This window comes from Rattus norvegicus, chromosome 6 (genome assembly GCF_021556685.1).
Source record: "Rattus norvegicus strain SHRSP/BbbUtx chromosome 6, alternate assembly SHRSP_T2T, whole genome shotgun sequence".
Lineage (NCBI taxonomy): Eukaryota > Metazoa > Chordata > Mammalia > Rodentia > Muridae > Rattus > Rattus norvegicus.
The window spans coordinates 95,391,040-95,403,298 of record NC_141539.1 but is presented as its reverse complement, the minus strand read 5'-3'; the positions used below and the strand labels follow the sequence as shown (position 1 = coordinate 95,403,298).

The window sequence follows — 12,259 nt, the reverse complement described above, 5'->3', positions numbered from 1 at the left end:
TGTGTGTGTGTGTGTGTGTGTGTGTGTGTGTGCGCGCGCCTCTCCGGCCATGCACAGACCATCCATTACAGCAGCTGGAGCAGTATCTCTGTTAGGCTCTGGCATAGCCCCATTTGCTGTTCGTTTTCAGCATTGGCTTTTCTCGCTGGTGAGGGAAATGACTCAATACTTGTGTTGTGGGCATCAGCAGGGAGCACCCGTGGGATGCAGACGTGGAGGTGAGAATATAGGACTATTGGGCACCCTCCAGTCACAGGCTTTCTTGGAGCTCTCTTGAGTTGAAATGTCGTCCAATTTTGGACTCAAGTAACTTTGGCAAGTGGTGGAAAGTTTGAAAAATGGCCAGAAAAGAGTTATGAAATTTATCAAAAGACCAAGGAAAATGGGCCTTCTGGGAAATCTAAAGGAACGAAGGCTGTTTATTTCATAAAAGAGAAATATGGGGTGAGATTTAAGTTCTGTCTTCATGTCTACTATTACAGGAATAGGGCACCCTCTAGGAACGTGATTGAGTCTCAAATCTAGGGTGTCCATAAAAGCCCTCCATTCTGGAGCAGATTGCCAAGGAGAGGTGTTAATTTAAAAAATAGGGCAGAAGTGTCTTTATGTAGTATCGCCCAAAGGCAAATTACACTCAACAATCATGGCCCCATTTTGGAGCCATTATTCACAGAGTCAGATGAGATTCGGAGACTCAGCTAGAAGGATAAACTTCCCCATCTCCGAGGCCCCGTTGCCTTGTGTTCAGGGGCTTCCTCCTGTGCAATGTGAGGACCTGCAAATCTGTAGCCTACCCAGGAGCCTGGGGGGAAACTGAAGTTCAGGACTCAAACACAGCAAGGGTGACGCTTCACTTCTGCCGCTTTATCTGTTGCCAAATGCTGACTTCTTTGTTCTCCGGGGCTTTGTTGTCTCAATCGTTCCTCTCGGATGGCAATGCTGAGTTACAAATGTGTGCATCTCAAACGAGACAGTTTCAAAAGGCATCGGGTCCTCCATAAACCCTGGTTCTTCTCCCTTTAGGGCATTCAGCAGGGCGGCTGGAAGGAGAAACGTGGAAAGGGTACCTAGTTAGCTCACAAAAAGAGGCTCGAACATTTGATAACAAAATGTTGCCTTTTGAAAGCGCCATTAAAATAACTACCATCAAGTCGGCCAAGCCAGTCTAACTCCAGGAGGCTCGGTTGATTGGGTTGAGCAAACGCTTCCTCTCTGCCAGGGTTGCTAGGCACACATCGTTGTCCCTGTCTGGGCTGTGAGGAAATCTGGGCTCTGAAAGTTCACATACCTGCTATTCAGATCATTTGCTGCTTACCTGTGACCCTTGTACTGCAGTCCAGCTTCCTTCCGGTTCCAGCACCTCAGAGAGCAAAAGAGAAGAGCGATGTAACAGGACTCAGGCGTATGAGCAGAGTCATTCAAGGACAAAGCCTCAGGTAATTAAAGCTACCACACCCAGAGCATCCAGAGAACCACATCCCCGGACTATGGTACAGAAGACTGCGTTGCCACTTGTAAGCACCATTACAAAGACGTACCAGTTACCTGCTGGAACATCACTGCAGGAGGTGTGGGAGGCTAATTTTCTCCCTCCCACTCCCAGAGCTACGTTTTTTATATCTTAAGTAGATTTCTGAGGGCGCAATGCTAGTTCCCTCTGCCTCTGACACAGCAGCAAGTCTGGAGTGTCACTTGATTTATGCTGTCCCCAGCTTGTGTCAGCATGCCTCCACACACAAACAACTTTCCACCGGCTTAAGGCGCACAGGCAAGAACAGGGGAACTCTGAGTCACCATCCAGCAGTCCCAACCTGGGGCTACTCGCCTTTCTTTCCCCAGTCACTCAGTTAATAGTGTGTGCTAACAGAGATATTTATAGACGACAAATTACACCCCAAAGCAGCGGCTGAGCCCATCCCATTTTTAAAAGGGCCTATTCATCACAGTCCTCAGGGGCAGCCCCTGAAGCCTCTCCATGTCCCGCTCCCAAAGTGCTTGCCTGAGAACATGACATCAAAACTTCACCTAAGTTTTGGGTTTGTTTTTTTCTTTTCAGTTGCATGGGTTAAGAGAAGAGTCACTGAAGAGTGGACAAGGTGGTGTTGCTGACCATGTCCTGGTTACAGCATGTCACACACACTGAATAGAATACAGGACCCTTCATCATCTAGTGTCATTTTCCTACACACAGACCTTAGCCCATGACTAACTCTTTTCCTGTTCCTCATATGCCTCCAGCTACCGAAGCTCCCTGCTGCTTCCAAAACACATGTGGGTGAGCATCTCAGGTTTTGTACCTGATTTCTGGATTTCTTATATTTTTGGTTGTGAGCCTAACTTCTAATGGCTGAGCCATCTCTCCAGCCCTATTTCTGGATTTCTAGAACTCTCCTTGCATAGCCCCATATGCTTGCTCAGATGTTCTACAGCCAAAGAGGCCTTTCCTGGTGCCTCCACCTGAATGGCACCTCGGTCACTGCATCCCTCTAGCTTGCTTTCCTTCTCTACATTGTGGAACCCCGCCCACAGGTCTAAGCTGATTGACGCATAGGTAGCATCCTCCATCAGTTTCCTCCTGCTTGGGGTTTGCGTGTTTGACATTATGCTGGGCATATGTCGATTTACTTGGTCTATTTAGATGATGTGCAGGTCTATGGATGTGCAGGGACACACATGTACATGCAAAGTGCACGCAAGTGTCAAGGCCACAACTCCCACACCAAAACACAGTTAGGCTCATAGCAAGGCCAGGATAGAGTGTAGTTGGATAAAGGACTATTTTGAAATGAGACTAATGCTTTAAGCGTGGTGAGAACAGTTATAAAATTGTTACTTGTCATTGTGCGCTGGCCCCACCGTAGGCTAGAAATAAAATTCAAAAATTTAATTGTTAGTATATCAGAAAAAAAAAAAACAGGCCCTGAAAACAGTGCTCTGTTGTATGATGTAGAAGAAGAAATCATAATGTAAAAAACAGAAATTAGGAAGATGAAATACGTAGCTAGTAAACAGGGTGAAGTTATGATTGCTTATATTCAGCCACCTGCAAGAGGGTGGTGACAGGCCCGCTGTTTGTGACAAATATTTGGATCTTAAACTTATACAGAAGCACACTCCAAAGAGGGCAAAATCCTGAGAACGTTCCTTAAACCAAAACGAGTGCCACGAAAACCAGGACGGTGCTCTGGAGACCTTCCGAGGTGGCTACAGAAGCTGACCAGACAGCTCACATCACCCTGAAGGGACATATTTTATGTCTGTGTGGCTAATTTGCTCTTGGCTAATGTTCTCTCTGTACACAGCTTCAGTTGACTTTCCCCTTGGGCTTTGATATTAACCAATTATCATCTTGTTTGTCCCAAACAGCCCTTTTGTCCCTATCCCACAGGAAATCTCTTGTCTTCAAACTCAAGCCAGCATTTCCCAAGCTCATCCAAGGTGCTCACAGATATTCGCCAAATTTAAAACCTATATTTATGTATCTATCAATAAGAATAATCCATTTGAATGGCCTCTGTCCATCTGATAAGCAGTGCACTAAAGACCCTGAGAAGCAAAACTGAATCTGTTTTTAGCTCAGTGCTTTTGGAACCTCGCTGAGCAGAAGGAAGTACACATTTCCTCTAAAAATTCTCCTAAAATTATTTACGATGCTTCTTGTTATGCACACACAGAGAAGCTAGAATCTATTATTTGAACACAGACCTCAATGGCTAACAAGTTTACATGTCCCTTGCAGAGTTTTCAAATGCTGTCTAGTAGTTTTAGAGCCCGTGAGTTTTTGCAAAGCTACATCTATAGTTGGTTGACACAAAGAAAACTGTGGTAGCGGGAATAGCAGACAAACTACAGCACTTTTTACCCATATCTGCATTCTAAGAACTGCTTCTTCCCAGTCTCTTAGCACCAAAATAAATCTCACAGGAAATGTGACATCTCCAACCACGGAGTCTCTACCCTCCCATCTGAGGTGACTGACGCATAGGAAGTGTCCTGCATTAAGCAGAGGCAATTAGTTTTCTCCCCCAAATTTTGTATCCATCTCTAAAATACCTTAAGTGAATGTTGCATTTAGAGAAGGTAGAGAGAGAGAGCTGGGAGAAAGGTTGTACTTGTTCTCTTCCCATGGTTCAGCTTGGAGACTACAGAGTTCCGCATCACCCACCACTAAGTCTCCCCTTTCTATGATGTTTTGACTAGGATCTTCTGATCCTTTTAAATCCACCAACGTCTCAGAGCAAGAGAGACAATGGGTCAAAGAGAGCAGACAGCAAATGCTAGAACATGTAACCCACTCATTGCTCATTTCCTAAGCTGGAGATTTTTTATCTGTGTTTGTAACTAAAAGAAAGCACAGTTTCCAAGGAAAGAAAAGATCCCCCATATTCTGAAATATATGTACACATATACCTGCACATATGCAAACACAGCCCTATTACATATGAATGGATACACACATATGCTGGGGGTGTTGTTTGGTTTTGATGTTGTTTTCCTGAGGTATTTTCTTGAAGTATTTCAGGTGGCTTATTCTATTTGTAAACAGTATTTGTTCCTCTTGAAGTTTAAATGCATCAAAGCATGATTTGCATCTCAAAAGCACACTTCTAGTCTGGTCTGCGCTTTGATGAGAGTGCCAGAGGCTCAGAACTCAACAGCTACTCTAATTTTATTGTAAGCATTCATCTCAGATTGACTTTCAAGGAAAGGATCACTTTCTGAGAAAACACACACACACACACATACACACACACACACACACACACACACAGAGAGAGAGAGAGAGAGAGAGAGAGAGAGAGCGTTGAACAAGGAACTATCATTAGCGGGGATAAATCAGGTAGGTGATAAAACTTAGAAACTTAGAAGGTGACTTTTTCTATGAGCACAGTCACATACCTCTGTATGCATGTGTGTGTGTGTGTGTGTGTGTGTGTGTGTGTGTGTGTGTGTGTGTGTCTTTTTACTGAACAATCTGGCAACAATTGACTCCCCATAACCACAGGTTCTCTAAGCAACCATGGGTCGAAAATGTCCTCAAGTGCTCAGTGGGTGAAGGTGCTTGTTTTGTGCCTGGCAACCTGATTTTGATCTTGGAACCCATGTAATGGTGGACAGAGAGAACTAACCCCATGAAGTTGTCTTCTGTCTCCGGACATGTGCCTTAGGTTTTTACTCCTGTGAGGGGACACCATGACCAAGGCAAGTCTTTAAAGGACAACATTTAATTAGGCTGACTTGCAGGTTCAGAGGTTCAGAGGTTCAGTCCGTCATCATCAAGGTGGGAGCAGGGCAGCATCCAGGCAGGCATGATGGGAGTCCTACATCTTCATCTGAAGTCTACTCTAGTGGAAGACTGACTTCCAAGCAGCTAGGGTGAGGATCTGAAGCCCACACCCACAGTGACACACCTACTCCAACAAGGCCACACCTTCTAATAAGGTCACTCCCAGGGCCAAGCATTTACAAACCATTACACCTACGTACACACATTACACACACAATACTAGAGTAAAACCAAAACTATTTTTTGAAAACAATAAAAATATTTACATTTAAGACAGTATAGTATAACAACTATTTGCATAGCCTCTTTGTGTTAGGTGCCCTGTGCATAAACTAGAGGAGGTATAAAGCACAGGAGAGATTGTGATTGGCTGCGTGTGTGCAGTGCCCCATTTTATACAGGGAACCTAAGTGTCCCATCATTTTGGTGTCCACAGGAATCTTAGAACCAGTATAGCCATGGATACCGTGAAATAGCTGCTCAAACAAAATGCTGTGAAAATGTCTGTGCCCTTCACTTTTCACCTCAACTTGTAAGAATGCCAAAGATACCTTCTATGTTAAAAATTACATCCTTAAAACGTTTAAATATCATTTGGGCATTGGTGGTACACCTGTTTAATCCAAGCACTTGGGAAGCAGAGGCAGGTGGAGCTCTAAATTCAAGGCCCTCCTGGTCAAAAGAGTGAGGTCCAGGACACCCAAGGTGACACAGAGAAACTTTGCTTCAAAAAAAACAATAAATAAGTAAGTAAGTAAGTAAATAAATAAATAAATAAATGTATCCATTTAGAAATTACAATGTATCAACTTGATGAATTGTTACATAATAATCAAAGCCATGGTATGGGGGAAGACATAGGCAATTACATGACTTTATGTGAATGCGCTGGTCTGATATTGCATATACAGAATGATTAGAACCATGTAGAAACAGATGAAAACAGCCAAAAGAAACAAAGCTGGCTACAGTTACTTATTAAATGGGAGTATTGTTTTCTCTGAGTGTCTCTTTTTCAAGACAAGTTCTTGCTGTATCATCCATGCTGGTCTTGAACTCATAATCCTTCTGCCTCAGTCTCCCAAAGGGCTGAAATCACAGGAATGACCTATGACATCCATCTCGTGCTTTTGTTTTTTTAAATGTGTTTGCATTATGCTTCTAAGTTTACATTTTCTAACCAAAACCAGTCCAGTAAACTCTGGCAATAATTATTTATACTCAGAGACACCAGACTTTGAATTGCAGCAAGATAGCATCCACTAGGATTTAAGGACCTAGGAGGATCCTTTCGATAGCTTCCAGGAGGACCTGTGAGATTCCTCCTAGAAGCTGCATACAATCATGTTCCATACATTAAGATGGCCTATATTTGCATCTTCCCATACCTTCTACTCTTTAGATTGCCTGAAAAATTAATGCATGGTACATGTAAGTGCTACGTTAAATTGTTATACTTTACTGTTTAGGGAAACAAGTTGGTACGTGTTTAGTGTAGGCAATTTTTTCCTAAGATTTGATCTATGTTGAATCTGTCACCATGAAACGCATAGATATGGCTGACAGTGTTGACTGTCTGATCCTCAACATGTCAGGAAGTTCTTATTGGATTTTGTTCATGTGCATGACAAAGACTAAAAACAATTCCCACATATAACACACTGCCTCAGAAGGCCACTCTGGAAGAAAGAATGTGTTATTTTCTGCTGTTATTGCAATAACTGTTACCCTGACATAATCAATAAGATTCAGTACTTCAAATACAAATTTTGACTTCCCCTGAATATTTCTTCCAGAATGTCATTATCCTCCTTTTCCAATGTGATAGCTTTCGGTTCCTCCTGACTGGGAAGATGTCATAGTATCTGACATCACTGACCAGGTCCTTGAAATTTCCTGTTGTCTGGCCTCGTCGCACCACGAGCTCCATCTCCTCCAAGCTTTTGAAATGTTACGGCCTATTTCAGGCAGGAGCTCGCTTAGTCCTTGTGAGCAGATCTTTAGTTCCATTTTTAAAGTGGGGGAATTGGGGTTAAACACAGGTGAAACTGCCCAAGATAACCCAGCTAGTTAAGTCACAGAGGCTGAATTAGAAACCAGTCAGTCCTGTGAAAGTGTGCATTCTTCCTCACCATGCTGAACCTTAGCATCTCTTAGCTGTGTGGGACACAGAGTGGTCCTGCTGCCTCACTCTGTAAGACGCCCTCTGCGCCTTTGTCACAACCGCCTCTCAGTTGTCCAACTGAAAACTAAACCTAAGACCTTATACCCAGAGGCTTCACTTGGACTTAAAGGTAATTTTCACCATAATGAGAACTCAGCCTGCTCTGAGAGAGAACAGACATCCTTGCATTTCATAAAGGCTGCTGTTGTTTTATTGTGTGAGGAGAGAGAGCTCTTTGCACCTCCAGGGTGCATTGTGTACATATTTTTTTCTTCCCACTCCTGAGCTTTTGAAATTGGGGAAAACCTCTTTTAAAAGTTCTCCCTTGTCCTCAGAAAGTATGAGTTAAAAGATGAACGGTCATTATATTTGGGTCTCGACACCACAAATGACAAATGACAAAAGTGAGGAAGTCAGCTATTTAGCAAATTCTTCCCTAGCTTTTGATTGATTTAAGAATTTATTCATAAGGATAATCTTTAAACATTTTTAAAAAAATTATACCCTACCTTTTTTTCAAAAGTAAAACTTATTAGCCAGGCATGATGGTGCATGACTTTAATCCCAGGATTTAAAGAAGAAATGGTCAGATCACTGTGATTTTGAGGCCAGCCTGGTCATCTCTATATCAGGATCTAAACCAACCAAAGTTACCAGAACGGTGCTGTCTGAAAATAAATAGGTAAATACAAAGTAAAGTAAAAAGTATTTTCTGGTTATATCAAGCACAAAAACCACGCCCCTGGAGCGCCCTCTGACAGATCATCACAATCACAGGTACGTACTTCAGAGTTCGCTAACTTCATCCTCTACTTGGTTCTAAACGGTTGCTGTTGCTTATGAAGAACGATTTCAGGCTTCCATTAAGTCTAATTTAATGCTTGCCTTAAAAGGTCTCCATCACCCAGCTGATGGCTGACATTTATGTGGAAGTGCTCTATTCTTTTATTACAAAAGCATCGAAGAGAGAATACTGCATATGTCATTTGTACCTTGATGTGAAAAGGTCACTCTTTGGGGTGGATAAGCTCTTGACTCTGATGAGATGGATTTCTATAGTAAGAGTGCCTTGGGCCTTCGGTGGAGAAGTGATAGTCTTGGCAAAGTGAAGCGTTTGAAATAGAGCAGGTTGATTGTGATGGTTTGTATATGCTTGGCCTAGGGAGTGGCACTATTAGGAGTGTGGCCTTGTTGGAGTAGTGTGTCACTGTGGGTGTGGACTTCAAGATCCTGATCCTAGCTGCCTAGAAGCCAGTATTCTACTGTTTGCCTTCAGAACAAGATGTAGAATTCTCAGTTCTTCCTGCACTATGACTGCCTGGACACTGCCCTGCCCTTGCCTTGATGATCCTGTACTGAACCTGTAAGCCAGCCCCAATTAAATGTTGTCCTCATAAGAGTTGTCTTAGTCATGGCATTCATTTATAGCAGTAAAACCCTAACTAAGACATTAACCAAAAATAAAGTTTGTTCACCTCAATGTTTCCTTTTCTAGATCATAGTAAGCTATACAAAGAAGTGGTGACAGAAGCAGACTTGTTAGAAATAACTGCCGAGGAGCTTTCCCATGAGCATGGCAGTTGGACAGGTTAGTAAGGGTGGAGATAGGCAGGCGGGCCCTAGTAAGTCTCTTCACTTGGCTGCCAGCAGCAGGCAAGCACCATGTACCTGGCCTGAAAAATGCATCTAACCTAGTCCCCAGCACATGCCACCAAGACTTGCTGCTCAGTCACCTCAGGCTCAGAAGAGCCACATGGCCTGGTTACAGTTCCACTTAGAAGTTAGAGTCTATCTAGCAGCTAAGCCATTTCTCGAATTCCTTTAGGGAAAAAAAGGCATGATAAAAATTAGATCTAGGAAGCCAATGGAATGTTAATGCTAAGGAAGCCTTCAGTTTTTGCACTGATTGACTTGAGAGAAGATCTACTAGGATGTTTTTCTAAGAGGAGGGGCCAAAGAGGCCAGAAACCTAGACCCACAAGGTTTTATCCTGCTCTTAAATCCACTCCAGATTCCAGCACTGGGTCAGCCACACAGACACCAAAACCTGCAAAGATGCTTGTTTGTTTAGAACATCCCTGGACAGGAAGAGGGGAAATTTAGCTATTGAGGTAGTTTGAATAGGTATGGCCTTCATAAACTCATGTGTTTTAATGCTTGGCCATAGGGAGTGGCACTATTAGAAGGTGCTTCACTTTGTTGGAGTAGGTGTGGCCTTTTTTGGAGGAATTGTGTCACTGTGGGGATGATCTTTCAGGTCTCCTATGCTCAAGCTACACTCAACGTGGCACATGGTCTCATTCGGCTGCCTCGGGATTAAGATGTAGAACTCTCAGCTCCTTCTCCATCACTAAGTCTACCTGCATGGTGCTGTGTTTCCTGCCACGATGATGATGGACTGAACTTCTGGAACTGTAAGCCAGCCCCAATTAGATACTTTTCTTTGTAAGAGTTGCTGTGGTCATGGTGTCTCTTCACAGCAATAAAACCCGATCTAAGAAAATTACCTTCTCTTAAGTCAAAGCAGCTGATTAGTCTCTAGCACAGTCTTTATTTACAGCCTTAATACAGCATGGAAAGGATTTATCTGTGTCCTTTAAATCCCACTTCTGTTTCGGGAAGAAGTTTACAAATTTTCTTAGTCTCACCTCTTCCTTGACTTCCATGATGCTCATTTTAAAGTCCAATGAGAAGTTTAGATAATGTATTTTGACCATATTCCCACTCACCCACTCCTTCCCTACATAACCTCACACACACACACACACACACACACACACACACACACACACACACACCTCTCTTTTGAACCAATTTGTGCTCCTCAAATACTCTTAGATATGTGGTCTTCTACTCAAGTGTGATCAACCGACAAGGGGCTATATCCATAAAGAAAACCAACTCTCCCACTCCCAATATGTACCTAAGCTCCTCAGCTAGTGCTGGGTTTCACGTCTACCCTTCTCCACACTGTGCTGGGATCTTTCTGGCTTGAGCTTGCACTCTAGTGCATACTACCACAATTTAGGGCTGAGAATTCTGCAGTCACTTCTCCTCTGCATCTTGATGAGTTGCTGAACTACTACAAAAAGATTATCTGATGAGAGTCGAGAGGTGCACCAATCTATGAGTATAACAGTAAACCATTAGTAGTTAGTTTAATACTAAGTCTATTTAGCAAAGTTACAGTAAGAGGTTCTCTCTGAGGGCTTGTACCTGTCTAGTCACAGGTTCCTGAACCAAATAATGGTACCAGGTATGTTTTTCATTTTGTAGAGCATGTCTTAAATCCAATTAGGAAGTGATTGGATACTCTCTGCCTTAGTTAGGGTTTTACTGCTGTGAACAGACACCATGACCAAAGCAATTCTCATAAGGGCAACATTTAATTGGGGCTGGCCTATAGGTTCAAAGCTTCAGTCTATGTTACAAGGCAGGAACATGGCAGCATCCAAGCAGGCTTTGTTCAAAAGGAGCTGAAAGTTCTACATATTCATCTGAAGGCTGCTAGCAGAATACTGGCTTCTAGGCAGCTAGGGCTAGGGTAGTAAAACCCATACCCACAATGATATACCTATTCCAACAAGGCTATAGCTCCTAATGGTGCCACTCCCTGGGCTAAACATATAGAAACCATCACACTTCCATAACATTCATGTTAGGACCCCACCAGTAGGCACATCTTGCCAGAATTGTCATTGATATAGTTTGTAGCGTTCACAGCTGGGAAAGAATAATGGTTTCTTTTCTCCTCTGGTAACATGGGTAAGACCTCCCACTCTGTGAAAGCTAACCAGAAAGGATGGAGTTTCCAAGTGAGTACCAGCTTGATTTCTCCATGTTTTTATAACTCAAGTATGTGTTGTCTTCAGCAATAGGGTATGGCCATCAAGTTCTGGAGAGTAGTCAAGAGCATCCGTTATCATCTGTAATGTTTGAGGGATCAATGGGACCTCACTGGCCAACAACTCCAAATGAAGAAACCTTATAACAAATACATGTGGGAAGAGTGAAGCATTATTCACTGCTGGTAGGAATGTAAACTGGTGAGGCTACTGTGGAAATCAATGTGGAGTTTCCTCAAAAGGCTACAGATAGATACACCACATGATCCAGCTATGCCACTCTTGGGCATAGTACCCAAAGGACCTATATCTACTATAGAGAACCCTGTTTATCCATTTTCATTGGTGCTCTAAGCTTTTCTCAGTGGCAGTATCGTAGCCAATGAGGTTTATCCGAGGCACGATTATTGCTAATTCATTGGTGCTCTATTCACAGTAGCTAGGAAATGATCATCAACCACCTAAATGATCATCAACTGATGAATGGACACTAAAAATGTACTACATATGCAAAATAGAAAGGGGGTTCAGCTATTAAGAAAAGCCAAATTACAAATTACAGTGTGTTTGGCATTGTGTAACAGTTTCCTCTGGGGCTGTAACATTTCATGATGCAGGGAAGCTCCTTAAACAAGAAAGTAAACAATTCAAAATAGGTTCAGGAAGTCCTTGAAACTGATCAGATTCACTAGGCTCCTCCCTACCATAGTAAGTAATAAAAGCTGTAAAGAGATTTAGAAAAGTCAAGCTGCGAAGAAGACACTGAGATCATACCAGCTACCTGGAAGAGGTTTAGACCAGAATCACTTGGAAAGGATTCTTGCCAACCTGTTGAGCCACCTGCAGGCTGTGTAGTATGCTCAAGGTGTATAGCTTTTGTGAGCTGTCACCCATGTTGGGGTGGGCTTTGGTGATACAAATGTCTTTGAGACATTTCTACTCCTGTAAGTAACCCCTCACCCA

At 42.9% G+C, this 12,259-nt stretch overlaps 1 long non-coding RNA gene and 1 pseudogene across 16 annotated transcripts in view; one reads left to right on the top strand and one right to left on the bottom strand.

The window, feature by feature from the left end:
• Positions 1–389: 389 nt before the first annotated feature.
• Positions 390–12,259, bottom strand: part of LOC120103546 (uncharacterized) — a 103,924-nt gene continuing 92,054 nt past the window's right edge. For 8 of the 16 annotated variants that reach the window (XR_015622448.1, XR_015622445.1, XR_015622450.1 and 5 more), the window contains 2 exons: positions 1,316–1,360; positions 390–1,040 (listed from right to left, as the gene is read on the bottom strand). This is a non-coding gene — a long non-coding RNA (uncharacterized LOC120103546). Of the gene's footprint in view, positions 1,041–1,144; positions 1,361–1,538; positions 1,688–12,259 lie in introns of those variants that run through there. The other 8 variants (XR_015622439.1, XR_015622437.1, XR_015622436.1 and 5 more) reach the window with 7 other exon arrangements.
• On the top strand, positions 11,650–11,714 carry LOC120093504 (U4 spliceosomal RNA; annotated as a pseudogene).